General features: G+C 38.2%; 1 long non-coding RNA gene across 1 annotated transcript in view; it reads right to left on the reverse strand.

Moving 5' to 3' along the window:
* Positions 1–23,454, reverse strand: part of LOC116588265 — a 166,327-nt gene that overhangs the window by 137,838 nt on the left and 5,035 nt on the right. Inside the window, exon 3 of the long non-coding RNA XR_004284865.1 lies at positions 3,974–4,159. This is a non-coding gene — a long non-coding RNA (uncharacterized LOC116588265). The remainder of the gene's footprint in view (positions 1–3,973; positions 4,160–23,454) is intronic.

Below are 23,454 nucleotides of genomic sequence, written 5' to 3' on the forward strand. Positions count from 1 at the left end.
GGGAGACAGAGAAAGAGAATCTTAAACAGGCTTCATACTCAGCACATAGCCCAGCATAGGGGTCCATCCCACAACCCTGAGGTCATGACCTGAGCTGAAATCAAGAGTTGGACCCTTAACTGACTAAGCTACCCAGGTGCCTGACTCAGCCTATTTTTTTTTTTATTTTTATTTATTTATTTGACAAAGCGAGAGATCACAAGCAGGCAGAGATGGGAAAAAAAAGCTCACTGCTGGGGCACCTGGGTGGCTCAGTGGGTTAAGCCAATGTCTTCGGCTCAGGTCATGATCTCAAGGTCCTGGGATCGAGTCCCGCATCAGGCTCTCTGCTCAGCAGGGAGCCTGCTTCCCTCTCTCTCTTTCTGCCTGCCTCTCTGTCTACTGTGATCTCCCTCTGTCAAATAAATAAACAAAATCTTTAAGAAAAAACAAAAACAAAAACAAAAAAAACTCACTGCTGAGCAGAGAGCCCAACATGGAGCTCGATCCCAGAACCCTGAGATCACGACCTGAGCCGAAGGCAGAGGCTTAACCCACTGATCCACCCAGCTGCCCCTGCCTACATTTTAATCAATATTTTTTTGCTATTGCATTGTAGAAGATCCTTATATATTTTAGATATTGCCCCCTTATCAGATATAAGATTTAAAAATTTTTACTCCCATTCTGTATGTTTCTTCTTCACTTTTCTGAATGTTTCTTTTGCTGTCCTGAAGCTCTTTAATCTGATTTAGTCCCATTTGTTTATTTTTGCTTTTGTTGCTTTTGTTTTTGGTGTTGTATCAAAAAAACTATTGCCTTGAGCAATATCAGAAAGCTTTTTCCCTAATGTTTTCTTCTAGTAAAGTACATTCGCAGTTCTTATATTTAAATCTTCAATCCATTTCAAGTTAATTTTTATGAGTAGTGTATGATAAGGGTTTAATTTCATTCTTTTACATGTGAATATCTACTTTTCCCAACACCATTTTTTAAAGAGATTATCCTTTTCATTGAGTGTTCTTGGCTCCCTTGTCAAATATTAGTTTACTTTGTGTGGATTTATTTATGGGTTCTATACTCTGTTCCATTGGTCTATGTCTGTTTTTATGTCAGTACCATACTGTTTTGACTACTATGGTTTTGTACTTGAGTTTGAAATGAGGTAGTGTGTTGCTTCCAGCTTCATTCTTCTTTCTCAGGATTGCTTTGACTATTCAGGGTCTTTTGTGTATCATAGAAATTTTAAGATTCTTTTTTAATCTCTGTGAAAAATGCCATTGGAATTTTGATAGGGATTGTGTTGTGTCTACAAATCATTTTGGGTAATTTAAACATCTTAACAATATTAATTCTTCCAATCGATCAATGCAAGATATCATGCCATTTGTTTCCTCACTAAGACTTTTCATCAACGTCTTGTAATTTTCAGTGTACAAGTTGTTCAGCTCTTTGGTTAAATTTATTTGTATTTTATTACTTTTAATTCTAATGCAAATTGGTGTTTTTTTTATTTCTTTTTCAGATAGTTCATGGTTAGTATAGACTGACTGATATAGTACAATTGATTTTTGTATATTGATTTTGTTGTATCCTGCAAATTTGCTGAATTCATTTATTAGTTCTAACAGTTTTTTGGTAGAATCTTTATATGTAAGATAATATCGTCCTCCAACAGAGACAATTTTACTTCTTTCTTTCTGATCCAGATAATTTTGGGGTTTTTTATTGCCTAATTGTTCTGGCTAGGACTTCTAATACTATGTTGAATAGGAGTACAGTAAGGACCTGCCTTAATGCTGATCTTAGTGGAAAACTTTTCAATGTTTCATCATTGAGGATGATGTTAACTGTGGGTTTATCATATATGGTCTTTTTTAAAAAACTTTTTTATTTCTTTTCAGCATAACAGTATTCATTGTTTTTGCACCACACCCAGTGCTCCCTGCAATGCGTGCCCTCTCTAATACCCACCACCTGGTTCCCCCAACCTCCCACTCCCCCGCCCCTTCAAAACCCTCAGATTGTTTTTCAGAGTCCATAGTCTTTCATGGTTCACCTCCCCTTCCAATTTCCCTCAACTCCCTTCTCCTCTCCATCTCCCCTTGTCCTCCATGTTATTTGTTATGCTCCACAAATAAGTGAAACCTTATGATAATTGACTCTCTCTGCTTGACTTATTTCACTCAGCATAATCTCTTCCACTCCAACTTCCAACTTCTTTCAAGATATGTCTCCAAAGGCAAAGGAAACAAAAGTGAAGATGAACTTTTGGGACTTCATCAAGATCAAAAGCTTCTGCACAGCAAAGGAAACAGTCAACAAAACAAAGAGGCAACCCACGGAATGGGAGAAGATATTTGCAAATGACAGTACAGACAAAATGTTGATATCCAGGATCTATAAAGAACTCCTCAAACTGAACACAAACAAAACAGATAATCATATAAAAAAATTGGGCAGAAGATATGAACAGACACTTCTCCAATGAAGACATACAAATGGCTATAGAACATGAAAAAATGTTCATCATCACTAACCATCAGGGAGATTCAAATTAAAACCACATTGGGTTACCACCTTACACCAGTTAGAATGGCCAAAATTAGCAAGACAGGAAACAACATGTGTTGGAGGGGATGTGGAGAAAGGGGAACCCTCTTCCACTGTTGGTGGGAATGCAAGTTGGTGCAGCCACTATGGAGAACAGTGTGGAGATTCCTCAAGAAATTAAAAATAGAGCTTCCCTATGACCCTGCCATTGCACTACTGGGTATTTACCCCAAAGATACAGATGTAGTGAAAAGAAGAGCCATCTGTACCCCAATGTTTATAGCAGCAATGGCCATGGCCGCCAAACTGTGGAAAGAACTAAGATGCCCTTCAACGGACCAATGGATAAGGAAGATGTGGTCCATATACACTATGGAGTATTATGCCTCCATCAGAAAGGATGAATACCCAACTTTTGTAGCAACATGGACAGGAGTGGAAGAGATTATGCTGAGTGAAATAAGTCAAGCAGAGAGAGTCAATTATCATATGGTTTCACTTATTTGTGGAGCATAACAAATAACATGGAGGACAAGGAGAGATGGAGAGGAGAAGGGAGTTGAGGGAAATTGGAAGGGGAGGTGAACCATGAAAGACTATGGACTCAGAAAAACAATCTGAGGGTTTTGAAGGGGCGGGGGGTGGGAGATAGGGGGAACCAGGTGGTGGATATTAGAGAGGGCACAGATTGCATGGAGCACTGAGTGTGGTGCAAAAACCATGAATACTGTTATGCTGAAAAGAAAAAAAAAAAAACTATTGCACCTAAATAGCATTTTGCTTTGCTTTGTTTTGAACTACTAGTGTGTCTTAACACTTACTAAGCATTAACTAGTTGTCAGAGTTGTGCTCCTGTAACATGGATTACATTTAATTTATTAAATTTATTTATTAAATTAAAAAAATAAATAAATAACGGTCTTTACCTTCTGTTGTAGATTTTACAATAAAGCATAATTTATAATGTAGAAAGATGGGTTCCATCTACAGCCTGACTCAGAAGAATTGATTCAGAAGAAAACTTATATTGACAAGTTTTTTAGTCCTTATCCAGTAAGGCAACCCCCATTTGCACCCCCATTCTTATCTCAAATTCAAAAAATCCATAGAATTTTCTGAATCTTGAGGTTCCAACCTGGAAAAATGCCAAGCCCCAGATATCTCTCTGGATAGAGACCTAAGCATTCCATAGAAGCACTGGCGCTGCTAATGGTGGTGCTCTATGGAGACAACTCCCCCCAAACTGTGCCTCCTTGAGTCAGGCTTCCTATTTTAATTTTAGACAAATAGTTTAACTTAATTTCAGACAAATCAGCTTCAATATCTATGCAAAAGGGCCTCAATGCAATGGAACACCAGCTGAAAGTCAATACAAATAGATTTTTCTTAAAAAAAAAAAAAAAAGTGATGAAGGACCAATTTGTATTATGAATCCTTCTACCTGTTTTCCCAGTCACAGGCAGGCCTCCAGTTGTCCGCTTGTCAGCTTCTATGAGTGCCCAAAAAGAGTGAGTCCTTTTTGATAATATTATTTGGAACACTGAACAACATTTCTGGTATGACTAATACAAAAAGCTGGTTGCCAAAGCTTCTAGAAAATAACAAGAGATCTTCATGCTTGTTACACCTAAAAATAAAGGAAAGAAGAGATGAAAACAAACATATTAAGATACAATTCCCTTTTCATCAGGGATTCAAGCCAACTGAAACAGTTTGGCTCAAATTTTGTCCAGGGGACATTCTGACAATTCCTGTTTCTTCCAAATCAGTGATTTGGGGGAAAAAATATGCAGGCTCAGTTCTGCCTCAAACCAGTTCAATTCTGGGGTTGGGGGGAACTGATGCATTTATGATTCAATACAAAAGCAATATTTGGGTTTAGTTCAAGATTTAGCAAAATTAGTATGGTTCATTCCAGTTTAATGTTTGATTCAAGCTACTATTTTCAACTGTTCATTTTATCAGTTATGCCCCGAAGGAAAAAAATATATGTATTAACTCTTGTCAGAGGGAAAACAGGAGAATACCGTTTATGGCTTTGAAAGGAGTCAAGACTCTCCTTTTAGTGTGCAAATTAAGCAGAGAATTTCTGTTGTCGGTCACATCTGCTAGCGTATATAAACCTACCTTTTCCCAAAAAACTCAGAATAACCCTCAGGCACGTTTTTTATTAAACATCTACTCCATCTCTCTTCTCACAAAGCAACCAAGAAAATTTCTAGCTAGGCTTTTCTAGGTATTTCTAAATTAGAAAATCTTAACTCTTTTTTTTTATTTATTTTTGGCATAACAGTATTCATTGTTTTTTCACCACACCCAGTGCTCCATGCAATCTGTGCCCTCTATAATACCCACCACCTGGTACCCCAACCTCCCACCCCCCCCCGCCAATTCAAACCCCTCAGATTGTTTTTTAGAGTCCATAGTCTCTCATGGTTCACCTCCCCTTCCAATTTCCCCCAAATCCCTTCTCCTTTCTAACTCCCCATGTCCTCCATGCTATTTGTTATGCTCCACAAATAAGTGAAACCATATGATAATTGACTCTCTCTGCTTGACTTATTTCACTCAGCATAATATCTTAACTCTTTATTCCTTTTACAAGCTAAGGTTATGCATGGAAATATTACACATAAATTTTATATATAGTAATATGTATAATAATTTGATATCTGTGTATCATATGAACACACACACACACATATGCGGACATATATAAAGAGTAGTAGAGAAGCAGGAGTTTTAGTAGGTTCACTGAGAGCAAAAGAAAGGCAAGTGAGCCAAAGAAAAGAGATTGATTTAATGGCTGAAGGTATCTAAAACTTCTTCCTGTATCAAAACCCACTGCTTAGAATGTTATAAGTACATTTGATAAGGTGATTTATTGAGCTATAACTGTGTGATTTGTTTGCAGAGAATTTTCCCTCTTCCATTGAAGAAGGTCTCTTCTTCCTAACTTTGAACTCCATGAACAGATTTTCTCCTGGAATGGGAAGAAGGGGAGGCATAGAGTTGGTGAGGGAAAAATGGAAAAGCTTCATTAAGGATACATAGAATAGTCCCTGCTCCCAACAATATCCCAGAAATGTGGCATAGGAGAATGGCACCATGGTACAACCCAAACCCATATCCATAGTCCCACCCCAGACCCCTTCAGAAAGAAAGTAGCAGAACCCAAAGCTTCAAAATACTGCAAATCCGATTCCATTTCTATTGCAGCTATAACAAAAATTACCACAAATTTGGTGGCTAAAACACAAACTTACTCTCTTATAGCTCTGGAAGTCAGAAGTTCCAGACAGAATTCACTTGGCTAAAATCAAAGTGTCAGCAAAGAAAGTCTGCATTCTTTTTGGAGGTTCTAAGAGAAAATCCATTTCCTTGTCTTTTTCAGCTTGTAAAGACCACTTTCTTTCTTTGGCTCATGGCCCCTTCCTCCATCTTCAAAGCCAGCAGCCTAGCATCTTTGCTCCTCTCTCTGACTTCTGCTTCCTCTGTCACATCTTGTTTTCTAACTGTGGTCCCCCTTGCCTGCCTCTTGTAAGAACCCTTGTGATCACCCTGGACCCATATGGTTAACCCAGCTCTGCATACGAATGCATCAGGGCTTGTCATGATGAACTGGAGTTTCAAGGTCCTCCACCGATCTCCATGAACTTGTAAGGGTTGGGATTCTTGTATAACACTCAAAGGGAAAGGAAGCCGCATTAATAACTAAAATGTGAGTGGAGTCAGAATTATGTTAAGATAAAGAAAAATTACAATTGTGACAGTTCTTGTTTGTAATTTTTGTGCCTACAACATAGTTTTATTTTTCTTCCCTAATCATATTAGCTCTCAGTCATCACCATTGCAACTCATTTACTATAATCACGTTGACAATTAACAAGTATCTACTAAGCTCCTATTATACATAGAACACTTACAACAAGGAATTGTAACTAATGCAAAAGAATTAGAAAACAGGCATCCTTCTTAGGAAGTAATATGTATGAAAACTATAAGGGAGATTCCTTATGGGAAAAAGAAGATAAGACTATGTAGCATGCTAAAGTATATTCTGCAAATAATAAGTGTTCCTGGACACTCTGATCCTTCCTATCCTCACTGACTTGGTATCTTGCCTTGCAGACTTCACAGCATTTCCTACAAGGTTTTCCATGAAATGGAGCTTCTCTGATCAAAAATTTTAGGAATATACAGACCCATCATATTTAATTATTGTAGAAGTAGCCCAGAGAAGTTCTACACTAAAGAAATCACTTTTTACTTTAGCTATTTCCAAACATATTTATGCAATCCTTTTTCCTCTTAACCCTTACTGACATCCCTCCTTGAAAATGCTGACTTAGTGAAATCATGGTCCTTCCTAGGCCATTTATATAAATGTTTCTTTTTTAAAAACCCAAGCTTCAGCACTGCTTACTGAATATTTAATAAATGTTTGCTGAATAATGTGACTATCTAGCAAGATGAATGCTCATGTCTCCAAAACTTTTACTTCCTGTATTTATCAGTTCCACCAAAATAAGACCAGTTCCCAGCAGCTCTGTCTTTTCCCATCTTTAGTATTAAAAATTGTCCGACTTTCTGAAACTCTGAATAGATTATATACACTTGTCCTCCTTATGCATAGATATATTTCTGTAGCAGCATGTTACAAAAAAATAAAATTATGCAGTCTTCTCTCACCTCTGCCACTAACTACATGTGTGACTTCATGCAAAGCTCATGATCTTCTGGCACTCAATGTGCTCACTGGTAAAACAAGAGGAGTGAACTAGATGGTCTCCAAGGCACCTTACAGCTCTATTATTTGTGCATGTTCTTTATCTAGATACTCATTCTCTCAAATAATTTCAACATATGAGGCAAGAATTACTTCTCTTGAGGAAACAATACTATCTTCCCACCCCAATATTCCCCACCTCCAATAAGTTTTTTGTGTTCAATGACAGTACTCTTTGTCATAGATCCTATCAGCTTTCCCGGTGTGGTTGCAAAGGAAAGATCTCTGCTTTAGTGCAGTCTATAATCTTACTGAGCATATGGAATGAATTATGCTCCCCTCTTCAAAATTCATGTATTGACGCACTTACCCCCATTGTGACTATATTTGGAGATAGAGCCTTTAAGAAGGTAATTAAGGTTAAATGAGGCTATTGGAGTATGGCCCTAATCCAACAGGACTGGTATCTTTATAAGAAGAAGAAGAGATACCGGGAGTATACACACACACACACACACACACACACACACACACACAGAGGCCACGTGAGGACAGAATGAAAAGATAATCATCTCTAAGCCAAAGAAGGGCCTTAGGAGAAGCCAGCCCCAGGGCACCTTGATTCTGAATTTCCAGCCTCAAGAACTGTGAGAAAATAAATTTTTGTTGTCTGAGCTACCCAGTCTGTGGTATTCTTTTAGCAGCCTGAGCAGACTAATACACTGAATAAGTATAATCTATATGCAAACAAGAAGTAAAGAAAAAAATATATATATAGGACTCAACATAATCAAATAAGATGTGCATACTTTTTTAAAGAGATGGCTTCTGTTTGCTTGCAGAATAACTAGTATAGAAGGAACAGTTTGCCCCACACTCACTCATCTAAGTGATGGGATCATATTGAGCATTTTCAACCCTAGGCATTAAAACTGACAAGAGGCTTTTCCTGGACATAATACACAAGGAAAACAAAGCAGAAAGCAGCACAAATTTCTCTCCCAACCCATTTGCAACATCCTTAGTTCTGAGGTAGGCTGCCTAATGGGCACAAAGTTTTCTCTTGGTATAGATACAGCTAGCAATGGGTATGACTTTACAAATACCCCTTTAACTTGAGAACTGTGAGTCCTCTTCTTAAATGGCTTATTCAAAAAGAAGTTAGAAGAGAGGTGGCTGGGTTGCTCAGCCATTAAGCAGCTGCCTTCAGCTCAGGTCATGATCCCGGGGTCTAGGAAAAGCCCCGCATGGGGCTCCCTGCTCCATGGGGAGCCTGCTTCTCCCACTCCCACTTCCCCACATGTTCCCTCTCATGCTGTTCTCCTTCTCTCTCTCTCTGTCAAATAAATAAATAAAATCTTTAAAAAAAAAAAAAAGAAAGAAAGAAGTCAAAAGAGTCAATATGGTCTTGTAGTATCATCTGAGCAAGTAAGTTATGGTTCTCTGCCACCCACTTTCTCCCTCTTTCCACCATCCCTCCCTGCCTCCTGCCCTTACAGCAGGACCCCCACTGTTGGAATCTTCCAGGGGTGGGCTTCCTAAAACAATGGTTTTCTTGCAGTGACTTATTTTTCCCCAAAGACCTACTTAGAGCAGTGGCTATATACTTTTATAGATTTGGCTATATTCTCTTTGTTAGGGACACAAAATTTAAATAATATGAACAATTAAACCATCACACTGACTGTATTGCTTACTGTTCTTTCCATTTATAAGCGTGCTTAGACTTGCTTTCTCATTCATTACACCGAAGATTGGTAAGCACACAATTATTTAGGAAACTCCTCAGACAGTTCTAGTATGCATGTCCTATAGCACCTAGCACACTGTACTACACAGAATTCAAAAAATAGGTGTGGATCAAATTTTTAAAAACAAGAGAACTGTATTTAAAAACATTTCACTTTTTTCTCATGTTTTTATATAAGGTATATTAACAGATTTTATTTAAAAAGCCAGCTTTGATTTAAAACTCGCTATTTGTAGGCACTCTTCTATGTGCTTTACAGGTAGTAAGATATGAAATCACACCATAACACTATAAGATAGCATACCATAATATTACTATTAGATTCCCTTCTCACAGATAGGGAAACTGAGCACAGGAGATTGAATAACTTGCCCAAGATCACACAGCTCAGTGACAGGGCTGGGATTTGAGCCTTGAGAGTCAAGTTCTAGAAAGTACACTTTTAACTATACTATATCTCTTTGGCTTAATCATACAGCACACAGGTATGAATGTGAAAACAAAAGGGAAAAGAAATCTAAACACACTGAAGATCATACATTTTATTCCAAAGGCAAAAGCTTTTTGGGTCCTCACTTACAGACTAGAGACACTCAGCATCTTGACTTTACATACATTCTTCTAATGGCAACAGCAGAAGGGAGTTGGAAAAGGGGAGTTTGCTGAAGACAAATCCTCCTGAAGGTAGAAAGTATGAAAGTGTTCAGTATCTAAAAACAAGGGAGACAAAGAAGAGGGGAGAGGGGTGCCCAAGCACTTTAAACTCTAAAAGCAGAATAGCTGTGAGTCATTTCATCTAACAGCAGATAGCCCTCTGCATTCCATTAGTTCTTAAGGGCTTCACTGAAAAGCAGCTTTTCATTGAGTGTGACTGAGTCACTGAGAATGTCTAATATCCATTAACAGTCTGTGTTTTGGAAGGCAGGGAAAAAGTGGTCCAACCAAGTGGTTAAGAAGCAAGTTTATGTACTTTAAAAAAAGAAAATTTTAGTTCCTGGAAACTTACATTACTCCCTGAAAAATGATGAAAACTAGAGTATTATTAAATCTATAGAAAGAAATAAAACTTTGTTTAAAAAGCACATAAACATATGAATAATGTTCACTGTGATTTATATTAAGAAATCTATTTTTAGTCTTCTATCCCATGCATGGCACAGAACAGCTAAATCCCTGGAACTTTCTAAGTATGGATAGAAATAAATGTGTCCTTTTTTATGTTAAGGAAGTGGGGAAAGCACCAAAGCACCTTAGGATGGGAGCTGGTCACCAGAGGAAACCACCATGTGACTAGAGGGTTGGAACTTTCAGTTCTCTTCTCTGCTAGAAAATTGACTTCAATCACTGGTGGCCAATGATTTAATCAGCCATGAAAAATTAATGAAGCCTCCATAAAAACACAAAAGGACAGGGTTTAGAGATCTTCCAGGTTGGTGGACATGTTGAGATTTGGGGAGAGTGGTGTGCTCAGAGAGAACATGCAATATAACAATCTACTGAGTAAACTGGTTTTCTAAGTTCTGTGACCCAATCTAGCAAACTAATTGAACCCAAGAAGGAGGTCCTGGGAACCTCACCCTGTTTGTCAAGAGTAGCAATAACAATCTGGGCTTACTATTGGCATCTAAAGTAGAGGGAGTTTTGTGGAACTGAGCTCTTAGCCTGTGGGATCTGGTGCTATCTCCCAGGAGATAAGATCAGAACTGAGTTGATTTTTAAGACACTCAACTGGTGTCAATTCAGGAAGAATTCCTGGTGGTGTGGGGGAAACCACTCAACACATAATACTGGAAATGGGTACAGAACCCATACCAAGTCATTGTATATTCTCTTTTTCCATTTAATATGTTAGTATCAGCCATTTCTTTTTATATCAATGTTACCTTTTTGATTGTTTTAAGTAAATCCTAATTACATTGAAATTAACATACTGCATAAATAATTTATTTCTATTATTTCATAGGGAAAAGTTCAAAAAGTTTACCACTGTATTTCCAAATAGTTTTAAAGGATTTCTCTTCTGGAGCTTTTCCAATCTTGGCTGTGGAAAATTAACTTCAAATAACCAATTCCAAACCATAGAGAACAAACTGAGGGTTAATGGAGAGAGTGGGTAAGGAAGGAGCCAAGTGGGTGATGGGGATTAAAGAAGGCACTCATTGTGATGAGCACTGTGTGTTGTATGTAAATGATGAGCCACTGAATTCTATTCAGGAAACCAAAACTACACTGTATGTTACCTAACTAAAATTTAAATTAAAAAAAAAAGAAAAGAAAAGTATATAAATAAATAAAAATAGAATTACTATAAAAATAGTAGTTAAAAGAAAAAATAAATAACCAATCCCAGAAGCTTTTTGTGAACACCAAAACATTATCACCTCTCTGGGTAGCCTCACAGTTGTGCTGCATCCCTCAGCATAATGGACACTGGTTCAAAGTAAGGAGTTAGCATAGGAGAAGACAGGCACGCTGCTTGGTATAGACCACCTCCTGCCAAATGGTCAGCCAAATGGGTATGATGGTAGACAAACTCTGATCCTAATACCAGAGATTTATCAGCTCCAGAACTGATTGTGGGTTTATGGGAAAGGAATTTGATTTTTTAAGACACTTTCATTTGGGATTCTAGACTCAAAGAAGAGCCCTCTGAAACTGAGTACATATAAACATCATCCAAGATTATCAGTGAAATTCTTGCCCTAGAGGCCCAGAGGAGTTTTAAACATCACTTGGGGTGATGTGGAACAATAAAGATATTTTTCTCTGCACAGGCAAAAGAGGTGAGGCTAAGGATGCTGAGTGTTTTGCTGATTCATTCTTTTTCCTGCTGTTGCTTAACAGCTACGGGGTTTCCATCTAGGGTAATGAAAAAGGTCTGGAACTACAGAATGATGATGCATGACACTGTAATGTACTTAATGTCACTGAATTGTACACTTTAAAATGGCTAAAATGATATATTTCATATGTGTACTTCACCACAAATAAATAAATAAATAAATAAACACCCACTATGCACATGAGTGTTTCAGATGTGATTCACCTCCTAACACCCCATACACACACACACACACACATACTTAGAGGAGTTCTTAAAAAGTAGACTAAGGTTGACTTCAGAGCCCTTTTATCCACATTTCTAAACTTACTTTATTTCTTTAGATACTCTTAATTTAAAAAAAAAAAAAAAACTTCTTCCTTATGTAAAATCTAGTTCTCCAGCCCAAGTGCCCAATGTAAATGAATGGATAAAGAAGATGTGGCATAGATATACCATGGAATATTACTCAGCCATAAAAAAGTATGAAACTGTGTCATCAGTAAAAATATGGATGATACACTCTAGTTCCATCCATGTTGTTGCACATATAAAAAATAAAAAATTAAAAAAAAATATGGATGGACCTACAGGGTATTGTGCTCAGTGAAATAAGTCAAAAAAGAGAAACACAAGTAAATACCATATTATTTCACTTATATGTAGAATTTTAAAAATGTATGAACAAATAAAAACGGAATCAGACCTATAAATAGAGAGAACAAACTGATGGTTGCCAGAGGGGAGGAGAGTGGGGGGTTAGGCAAAATGGGTAAAGTGGGGTGGGAGATAAAGGCTTCCAGTTAGGGAACGAATAAGTCATGAGAATAAAAAGCACAGCATAGGGAATATAGTCAGTGGTATTGTAATAGCATAGCATGGTGACAAACAGTAGCTACACTTGTGGTGAGCATAGCATAACCCATACACCAGAGTTGTTGAATCACTATGTTGTACACATAAAACTAATGTAACATTGTGTGTCAACTATACTTCAAAAAAAAAAAAAATTCTGGGCGTCTCAGTGACTCAGTGGGTTAAGCATCAAACTTTTGATTTCAGCGCAGGTCATGATCTCAGGGTTGTTGAGATCAAGCCCCACAATAGGCTTTCTGCTTTGAGCCTGCTTAAGATTCTCTCTCCTTCTCTCTCTGTCCCTCCTCCTTCTCTCATTTGACCAATATCTAGTCTAGATATTGTCCTACTAGAGATACACTAAATAGCTTAGTCTCAACTAGGAGTCCTTCTTTGTAACCCTTTACTCTAATTTACCTAGACTCACATCTCTTTTCTTTGCCTAATTATTGCTTCTTCATCCCTAACTTCTGGCTTTGTGCCCCTTGAATCAGAGACCAGTCCCCTAATGAGGATCCAATAATTCAATAATGTCCCTATCCCAAATATTTGTATTTAAACCTTGGTTTCATTATCCTACCCCAAAGGGACCAAAGACTTTTCAGTTCAAATCGAAGCCACCTTGTGGCCCATGCCCATGGACATCTCTTAAGGCCCTCCTTCCCAAAACTGGTATTTCAACACCAACAGAAAATAAACTGTGGGAGAAAAGCCCCATGTCTGCACCTGAACTGATAGAATTTGTCTGGGTTTGAGAAATTCTATTGAAATTCCATTTTTGTAAAAGAAAACATTGGAAACACATAAACTAAGAGTAAGACTACAAGCAAATAAGCATCACAGACATCTGTCAAGAAATGAGTTGACAAGCAAGACCACCACTGAAGCTGGGTGAAGGAATCTGGAAAGGAGAATTGTTTAGAAACGACTGCTTCCAGATTTGGTGTCTATCACTGTGGCCTGCAACATATAACCAACAACTTCTCCTTACCCTCATTTTGAAACAAACTGACTTTGGACTCTTTGTCCAGGAGAGCTGTTAAAGGGAATGAGGAGGAGTGAGGATGAGAATGGTAGAGGAAAGTGTGAATAATGTACTGAAGTGAAAGAAATCTGATTTTATTCAATTCTCTGTGAATTTAAGTCAGTTACTCAACTCCTCTGTTCCTCTATTCATTTTACACTACAAAGAACTTACTGAAAATTAAATTAAGTAAGATATATATGCCTCCCAACATGCAAGCAAGAGACAGACACATACCTTAATGAGGATGTCCTGTCCCTATTGCTATTCCTTCCTTTATTACCCTTTTACCACCCGACATGCATGAAAGCTCCAAGTTCCTAGCAGAGTGCCTCTAAAAGGGGTGCCTTGGTGGCTCAATGGGTTAAAGCCTCTGCCTTTGGCTCAGGTTATGATCCCAGGACCCTGGGTTCGAGCCCCATATCTGGCTCTCTGCTCAGCAGGGAGCCAGCTTCCTCCTCTCTCTCTGCCTGACTCTCTGCCTACTTGTGATCTCTGCCTGTCAAATAAATAAAAATCTTAAAAAAAAAAAAAAAGAATGCCTCTAAAATAGTAGCTACTTAATAAATGTCAATTTCCTTTTCCTTTTTCTGCAACCATTATTGATAATGAAGATTAAAACTATGAAACTGCTCTCATTTCTCTCACAGTGAGCAAACTCCATAGGATTCATGAGGGCCTGTTGACCCTCATAAGTACCTGTGCTCTTCATCCTTGTTCCTCATTCTCAAGTTCACCCCCTCCTTCCTAGCACAGCTCTAGCTCAGGGCTTCTGATCTGACAGGCAGAGTTAGCATTCCCTGTGAGATCAAAGGAGACTGAAGACCTGATTCGGGAACCTGAACCTCTCAGCCATCAAAAAGGTCTGTCAGTGACAGTTAAATATGGAAGTGAGAATTTTTTATTTATTTATTTATTTATTTTAATAATCTGTCATTCTTTTTTTTTTTTAATTTTTTATTTTTTATAAACATATGTTTTTATCCCCAGGGGTACAGGTCTGTGAATCACCAGGTTTACACACTTCACAGCACTCACCAAAGCACATACCCTCCCCAATGTCCATAATCCCACCCCCTTCTCCCAAACCCCCTCCCCCCAGCAACCCTCAGTTTGTTTTGTGAGATTAAGAGTCACTTATGGTTTGTCTCCCTCCCAATCCCGTCTTGTTTCATTTATTCTTCTCCTACCCACTTAAGCCCCCATGTTGGAAGTGAGAATTTTTAATATAAGATCTTTGAAAAGATAAGTTCTTCTCTTCACTTCTGCAGTAGCTCCAACCTTTGTTGTTGTTGTTGTTGTTGTTGTTGTTGTTGCTGTTTTTAAGAGTTATTTATTTTTGAGACAGAGAGAGAACACACGGAGCAAGGGGAGGGGCAGAGGGAGAGAGAGAATCCTCCAACCTTTGTTTTTAAAGTGAAAAAAATGTCTGCAGTTAAGATATACTGAGCCAAACATTTTGTGCACTGCAAGTTTCTAGCTATGGCTAGACAATAATATAGCAAAATTATGAAGGCTTAGATTTGCCCTCCTCCTAATCAGCTTTATCCTCACTCTTCTAGTCCACATATTCATGCACAACAATATTGGGAGAAAAAGGACTACTTCCCAAAGCTTTCCCAGAAGAGCCAGAAAGACAATTCCAGAAAATCTCTCCATTCATTCCTTTGGCCTGAACTGCTTACATGACAATCTCTGAACCTATCACAGACAAAGGACTTGAGATGACTCCTAGACTAATCAAGCCAAGAGCTAAAGCTAAAGATTGCCTCGCTTTATTTGAAATACAGGGATAAGTACTTGAACAACAGCAACAACAAAAATGGGGTTCTATAATGATGGAGGAGGGGAGACCGGATCCTCATAACCATCCAACAGTAAACACGTCAGCCTTTACTTTACACAAATACATCTAATTCCACTTGAATGAGAATATTCTTTGAGAACTGGAGTTGTATTAACACTGGTTTAACGGTAGAGAAAAGAAGTTGATGAGTTCTTTTAGCAAAAATAGCAAACCTCCAAATGACTGACATTCTACAATAACAGTCAACTTAAGATATCACACACTTTCTCAACTCTTCCATTATTTACAATGTGCCTGGAGCTCCTCCTTTGGAACTTCCACCTTTTGTTCTCTAAACTTTCTCCCTAGGTGAGCACATCAATTACAACAGGCTTAAATATCCTTGTCCTACTGCCAAACTTGCAAATTTCTCTCAAATCCAAAACTGGTAATCATCTCTTCTTTTACTAAACCTTCCCAATTTTCTAGAACAATAAGACTCTGGAGGAAGGAATGATTTATCCATAGTTAGATGGCCAGTTATCAATAAAATAGTGACTAGAACCCAAGTTTTATAATCTGGCTCTAAACCTAAAATCTTCTTTTGTTTTCATCAATTGGATTCTCAAGGTGATGCCATACTCAGTACCAGTTACCACCCTTTTATTCTATTGGATTATCTGGCTCATTCAAGGCACACTTTGCTAACCCTAATTCACTTTTAATCATGTAACCTATAGGAACATTTCCAAAATTTTTGAGAAACTTGCAGCTTTATTTAAAGGAAAAGAATGCCAATAAGAGCATTGTGTTCCCTCTAAATCTCAAGCACCCCTCAGAAGCTGCTCAATCCCATTCTACTACCTTAATCCACAGGCACAGACCCTATAAGTATTTCAGTCATTAGAGATCAGTTCTGCTACTCAAAATGTCTAGTGACACATTACAGTTAGCTCACATCAGTGGAATGATGACTCAGTAATTTAATGCATTGCCATTAAACTTAACAGGATCAATTTTTGCTTGTTATAGAGAAAAGAAAATCTAACATTTACTCAAATAGACTCATAGATAAAATTGTCCAAGATTGGACTTAACTTGTGCTTGTTGCAGACTCACAAATCCTAACCTCTAACTTATCAGTATAGAGCCAACCTCATCTGTTAAGTCAAGAGGAGCTATATAGCTGGAGACTCAGTACTGAAGACCATGTGATGAAGAGGAGAGACTTTCTATCTCCCAGATATCTGACAGTTGAACTGACTCTGTAAGGCAGAGATGCCAGGTCCATGCTATCCAGTGGAAATATAGGGCCCAGTCACAGAGTCAAGTGACATGCAGATTACTGAAATTCCTAGCAGCTCCATTAAAAAAAGAAACAATGAAATTAATTCTAACATTGTATTTTATTTTACCTAATACATCCAGATTATCATTTTAGTGTATGATCAATACAAAAATTCTTAATGAGCTTTATTACATCCTTTTTTGTATTAAGTTTTTAAAATCTGGTGTGTATCACCCAAAGAACAAATAATCCAATCAAGAAATGGGCAGAGGACATGAACAGACATTTCTGCAAAGAAGACATCCAGATGGCCAACAGACACATCAGGGAAATACAAATCAAAACCACAATGAGATATCACCTCACACCAGTCAGAATGGCTAAAATCAACAAGTCAGGAAATGACAGATGCTGGCGAGGATGCGGAGAAAGGGGAACTCTACTACACTGTTGGTGGGAATGCAAGCTGGTGCAGCCACTCTGGAAAACAGCATGGAGGTTCCTCAAAATGTTGAAAATAGAACTGCCCTATGACCCAGCAATTGCACTATTGGGTATTTACCCTAAGGATACAAACGTAGTGATCCAAAGGGGCACATGCACCCGAATGTTTATAGCAGCAATGTCCACAATAGCCAAACTATGGAAAGAACCTAGATGTCCATCAACAGATGAATGGATCAAGAAGATGTGGTATATATACACAATGGAATACTATGCAGCCATCAAAAGAAATGAAATCTTGCCATTTGCGATGACATGGATGGAACTAGAGCGTATCATGCTTAGCGAAATAAGTCAAGCAGAGAAAGGCAACTATCATATGATCTCCCTGATATGAGGAAGTGGTGATGCAACATGGGGGCTTAAGTGGGTAGGAGAAGAATAAATGAAACAAGATGGGATTGGGAGGGAGACAAACCATAAGTGACTCTTAATCTCACAAAACAAACTGAGGGTTGCTGGGGGGAGGGGGTTTGGGAGAAGGGGGTGGAATTATGGACATTGGGGAGGGTATGTGCTTTGGTGAGTGCTGTGAAATGTGTAAACCTGGTGATTCACAGACCTGTACCCCTGGGGATAAAAATATATGTTTATAAAAAATAAAAAATTAATAAAGAAAAATGGAATGACAATATTATCTCAATATTAAAGAAAAATCAACCTTTAAAGTGACAAAATATGCCTTTCACATCTATTAAATTATAAAAAATAAAAACATATAATTTGAAGAAAAAAAAAAATCTGGTGTGTATTTTAAACTTATATCACATCTCAGTTTGGACCAGCTACATTTGTATGTCTATGTAGCCACATGGAGCTGGTGGCTTCCAGATTAGAAGCACAGTTTCTCTATTAGAAGCAACAGTTTCTCCAAACCCCAGAGATTCCTAAAGCAAAGTGCCTACCTCTCTGTGAAAGGAAAATCACACAGACTCAATTAAATGGACTGTGATATACACCCTGAAGGACTTTCCTCCCCTCTAATTAAAGGGATCTCATGGGTGTTGGGTGGCTCAATCAGTTAAGCCTCTGATTCTTGACTTCTGTTCAGGTCATGATCTTAGGGTGGTGAGATAAAGCCCTGTTTCGGGCTCCAAGATCAGCAGGGTATATGCTGAAAATTCTCTCTCTCAGTCTCCTTCTGCCCTCACCCTGCTCTCTCTCTCTCTCTAATAAATTAATAAATAAACCTTTAAAAAAATAAAAAAGGGATCTCAGAGCAGTCCTGTTTCTTGGGGTTCTGCTTTGTGCTCCTGAATTTCTCACTTATTCTTCTTTGTGTACATGGAGGTATATTCTACTTCTGTTGGAGCTCCTGACCTCCCTGAGCTCACAGGTAAAGCTCAGAAGATCCTGCCACAACTGCAAGACTGTCTGCCTCATCCTAACTCTGTTTCAGACCCTGTGCAAAGGATAAAATGGCAAGTCCTGCAACTATCAATGGGCAGAGATCTAGCTTTTGGTTATTCATTCTTTGAGTGCACAAATCACAAGACTTGATTGAGGAGGCACAAGATGTCAGGAGTAGGAGACCTAATATCATTGGGTCTCAGGAATTCAGCTAGATAGTTATCAAACCATTCTGAAAACATACTCAACAATAGAGTAAAAAGAAGAAGAATGGCAATTCTAGGAAAAGAAAAGTGACCACAGTCTGGAAGGACAGGAAAAGAAGTAAATCTGAGGTGATATATGGGAAGATAAACCATGGGGGGAGGGGCCAGCTCCTGGCAAGCAGAAGAGCAGTGGAGCACAAAATCAGAATGTTTAGAATTTGGCTCCATTGAGGGACATCATTCCAGAGGCTAAGCATGGGGTGGAACCCTCACAGGGACAGTGTGGTCTCAGGACCTGTAGGGTAACAAAAAGACCAGGGGTGTCTGAGAGTGGCAGAGCTCCCATATATCAAAGCAGGGAAGCCAGCTGCAGAGACAGAGCTGAGAAGTCAGTTCTCACCTCTGGGTTACCTTAAACCATGCTTTGAGGAACAGTCAGGCCACTGCTCTTCAAGCAGGGACCCCACAAGTGGCAGATCCATGGAGACCCCCTCCTACCTCTTCCAGGAAGAGTGGCATGTGAGTGCACAGCAGGAATCTGCTGGGTTTGAAGACTTGAAATGAGGCCCTGTGACAGAGAAGAGATGCTCTGTCAGAAGCTGGGTGAGCACAGGGTGCAGCCAGAGATGAGGGTTACAGGAGGGATTGACTGCTTTTCTTTGAGGGTGGACTGAGGAGTGGGGCCCTGAGCTCTCAATCCTATGGGGCCAGAGATTGGGAGGCTGCCATTGTCACTCCTGTCCTCCAAAGCTGCATGGAAAGCATTCAGGGAACAAAAGCTATCAAGAGCAAAACAGAATAGATTACCTAGCCTGGCCCTGGCAAGGGCAGTGCAATTCCACCTTGGACAAAGACATTTGAGAATCACTGCAACAGGACCCTCCCCACAGAAGAGCAACAAGAACATCCAGCCAAGACCAAGTACACCAATTAATGACAACCTCAGAAACAATAGGAATACACATATGAAATTCACATATTTTTTCCCCATGATTCTTTAGCCTTTCAAAGTTATTTTTTTATTTTATTTTTTTCTTATTTTATTTTTTAAAAAATTTTTCCACTTTCCTATTTTTATGTTTTTTAACTATTTTATTTTACAAATATCTTTTTAAAAATCTTAAATTTTCATTTTTATAGTCATATTCTATCCTTTCATTGTATTTAGCCTTATTTGTTACATATAGGTTTTTCTTTCTTTAAAATTTTGGATTACAGCTTCTTCTAACAGATCAAAATATGTCTAAATCTAGTGCATGGCTTTGTTTTACTCTCTAGCATGAACACATTCTTTCCTTTGTTTTTCTTTAGAATCTTTTTAATTTTCATCTTTACAGTCATATTCCATCCCTTCATCATATTTACCCTTATTTATGTATATATGTAAGTTTTTCTTTCTTTAAAATTTTGGGAGGCCAGTTTCTTCTAACAGACCAAAATACACTCAAAATAAAGTGTGTGGATATGTTCTATTCACCAGTCTAATAACACACACAAACACGCGCGCGCGCGTGTGTGTGTATTTTCCTACTTTCTTCTCCTGGATTCAGGTCTCTTTCTGATTTGGTTAGTGTATGTTTTTTCTGGGCTTGGTGCTACCCTTTTAGTATTTTGATCTCCCATTCATCTATTTTTAGCTGGATAAAATGACAAGGCTGAAAAACTGACCACCAAAAAAAGAACAAGAGGCAGTACCAATGGCTAGGGACCTAATCAATAAGGACATTAGTAAGATGTCAGATCTAGAGTTCAGAATGACAATTATCAAGGTGCTACCTGGGCTCAAATAAAGCACAGAAGATACTACTACTGAGAAGATACTTCTCCCTTTCTGGAGAAATAAAACAACTAAAATTTAACCAAGTTAAAATTTTAAAAAGCTATTAATGAGGTACAATTAAAAAATGGAGGCTCTTACTGCTTGGACAGTGAGGCAGAGGGAGAATTAGTGATATAGAAGACCAACTGCTGGAGAATAAAGAAGTTGAGAAAAACAGAGATAAACAACTACTGGACCATAAGCAGAGAATTTGAGGGATAAGTGATACCATAAGATGAAACAATATTAGAATGATTGAGATCCCAGAAGAAGAAGAAAGACAGAGGGGGGCAGAAGGTATATTGGAACAAATCATAGCAGAGAATTTCCCTAATATGGCAAAAAGAACAAGTATCAAAATCCAGGATGCACAGAGAACCACCCTCAAAATAAATAAAAAATAGGTCGACACCCCACCATCTAATAGTAAATCTTACAAGTCTTAGTGACAAAGAGAAAATTCTGAAAGCAGTTCAGGACAAGAGGTCTGTAACATACAATGCAAGAAATACTAGATTGGCAGCACTTATCCAGAGAACTGGAAGGTCAGAAAGGACTAGCATGATATATTCAGAGCACTAAATGAGAAAAATATGCAGCTAAGAATACTATATCCCACTAGACTGTCACTGAAAATAGAAGGAGAGATAAAAAGCTTCCAGGACAAACAAAAATTAAAAGCATTTGCAAACATCAAAGCAGCCCAATAGGAAATATTGAAAGGGGTCCTCTAAGCAAAGGCAGAGCCTGAAAGTAGTAGACCAGAAAGGAACAGAGATATACAGTAACAGTCACCTTACAGGCAATACAATGACACTAAATTCATATCTCTCAATAGTTACTCTGAATTTAAATAGGCTAAATGCCCCAATCAAAAGACACTGGGAATTAGAATGAATTAAAAGGAGAAAAAAAAAAAGACCCATCAATATGCTGTCTGGAAGAAACTCATTGAAGACCCAAAGAAACCTCCACCTTTAAAGTGAGGAGGTGGAAAACAGTTTACCAAGCTAATGGACATCAAAAGAAAGCTGAGGTGGCAATCTTTATATCAGATAAATTAGATGTTAAGCCAAAGACTATACTAAGAGATGAGGAAGGATACTACATCATATTTAGAGGGTCCATCCAACAAGAAGATCTAACAATTTTAAATATCTATGCCCCCAAAGTGGGGGCAGCCAATTATAAAAGCCAATTAATAACAAAATTAAAGAAACACATGACAATAATACAATAACAATAGAGGGCTTTAACATGCCCCTCATTGAAATGGATGGACCATCTAAGCAAAAGACCAACAAGGAAATAAAGGCTTTAAATGACACACTGGAGCAGATGGACATCACAGATATATTTAGAACATCCCATCCCAAAGCAACAGAATACATATTCTTCTCGAGTGAACGTGGAACATTCTCCAGAATAGATCCCATCCTCGGTCACAAATCAAGTCTCAACCAGTACCAAAAGATTGGGATCATTCCTTGCATATTTTCAGACCAAAGTGCTCTGAAGCTAGAACTCAATCATGAGAGGAAAGCTGGAAAGAACTCAAATACATGAAGACTAAAGAGCATCCTCCTAAGGAATGAATGGGTCAACCAGCAAATTAAAGAAGAATTGAAAAAAATCTTAGAAACAAATGAAAATGAAAGCACAGCTGTTCAAAATCTTTGGGACACAGCAAAGGCAGTCCTGAGAGGAAAGTATATAGCCATACAAGCCTTTCTCAAGAAACAAAAAGGTCTCAAATACACAGACTAACCCTACACCTAAAGGAGCTGGAAAAGAGCAGTAAAGAAAGCCTAAACCCAGCAGGAGGAGAGAAATCACAAAGACCAGAGCAGAAATCAATGAAATAGAAACCAAAAGAACAGTAGAATAGATCAAAGAAACTAGGAACTGGTTCTTTGAAAGAATTAATAAGATTGATAGACCCCTGGCCAGACTTATCCAAAAGGAAAGAGAAAGGACCCAAATAAATAAAATCATGAATGAAAGAGGAGAGATCACAACCAACACCAAAGAAATACAAACAATTATGAGAACATATTATGAGCAACTACACACTAGCAAATTTGACAATCTGGAAGAAATGGATACTGTCCTAGACACCTATAAACTACCACAACTGAACCAGGGAGAAATAGAAAACCTGAACAGACCCATAACCAGTAAGGAGATTGAACCGGTCATCAAAAATCTCCCAACAAACAAGAGCCCAGGGCCAGATGGCTTCCCAGGGGAATTCTACCAAACATTTAAAGAAGAATTAATACCTATTCTTCTGAAACTGTTCCAAAACATAGAAATGGAAGGAGAATTTCCAAACTCATTTTATGAGGCCTGCATTACCTTGATCCCAAAACCAGACAAGGACTCATCAAAAAGGAGAATTACAGACCAATATCCTTGATGAACACAGATGTCAAAATTCTCTCCTAAATACTAACTGATAGACTCCAACAGTACATTAAAAGGCTTAATCACCATGACCAAGTGAGATTTATTCCTGGGCTTCAAGTTTGGTTGAATATCCACAAACCAATCAATGTGATACAATATATTAATAAATGAAAGAACAAGAACCATGTGATACTCTCAATAGATGCTGAAAAAGCATTTGACAAAGTACAGCATCCTTTCTTGATCAAATTCGTCAGAGTGAAGGGATGGAGGGTACATAACTCAATATCATCAAAGCCATCTATGAAAAACCCACAGTGAATATCATTCTCAATGGGTAAAAACTTAAGCTTATCCTCAGCAATCAGACAAATCAGTTGC

This window comes from Mustela erminea, chromosome 4 (assembly GCF_009829155.1).
Source record: "Mustela erminea isolate mMusErm1 chromosome 4, mMusErm1.Pri, whole genome shotgun sequence".
NCBI lineage: Eukaryota > Metazoa > Chordata > Mammalia > Carnivora > Mustelidae > Mustela > Mustela erminea.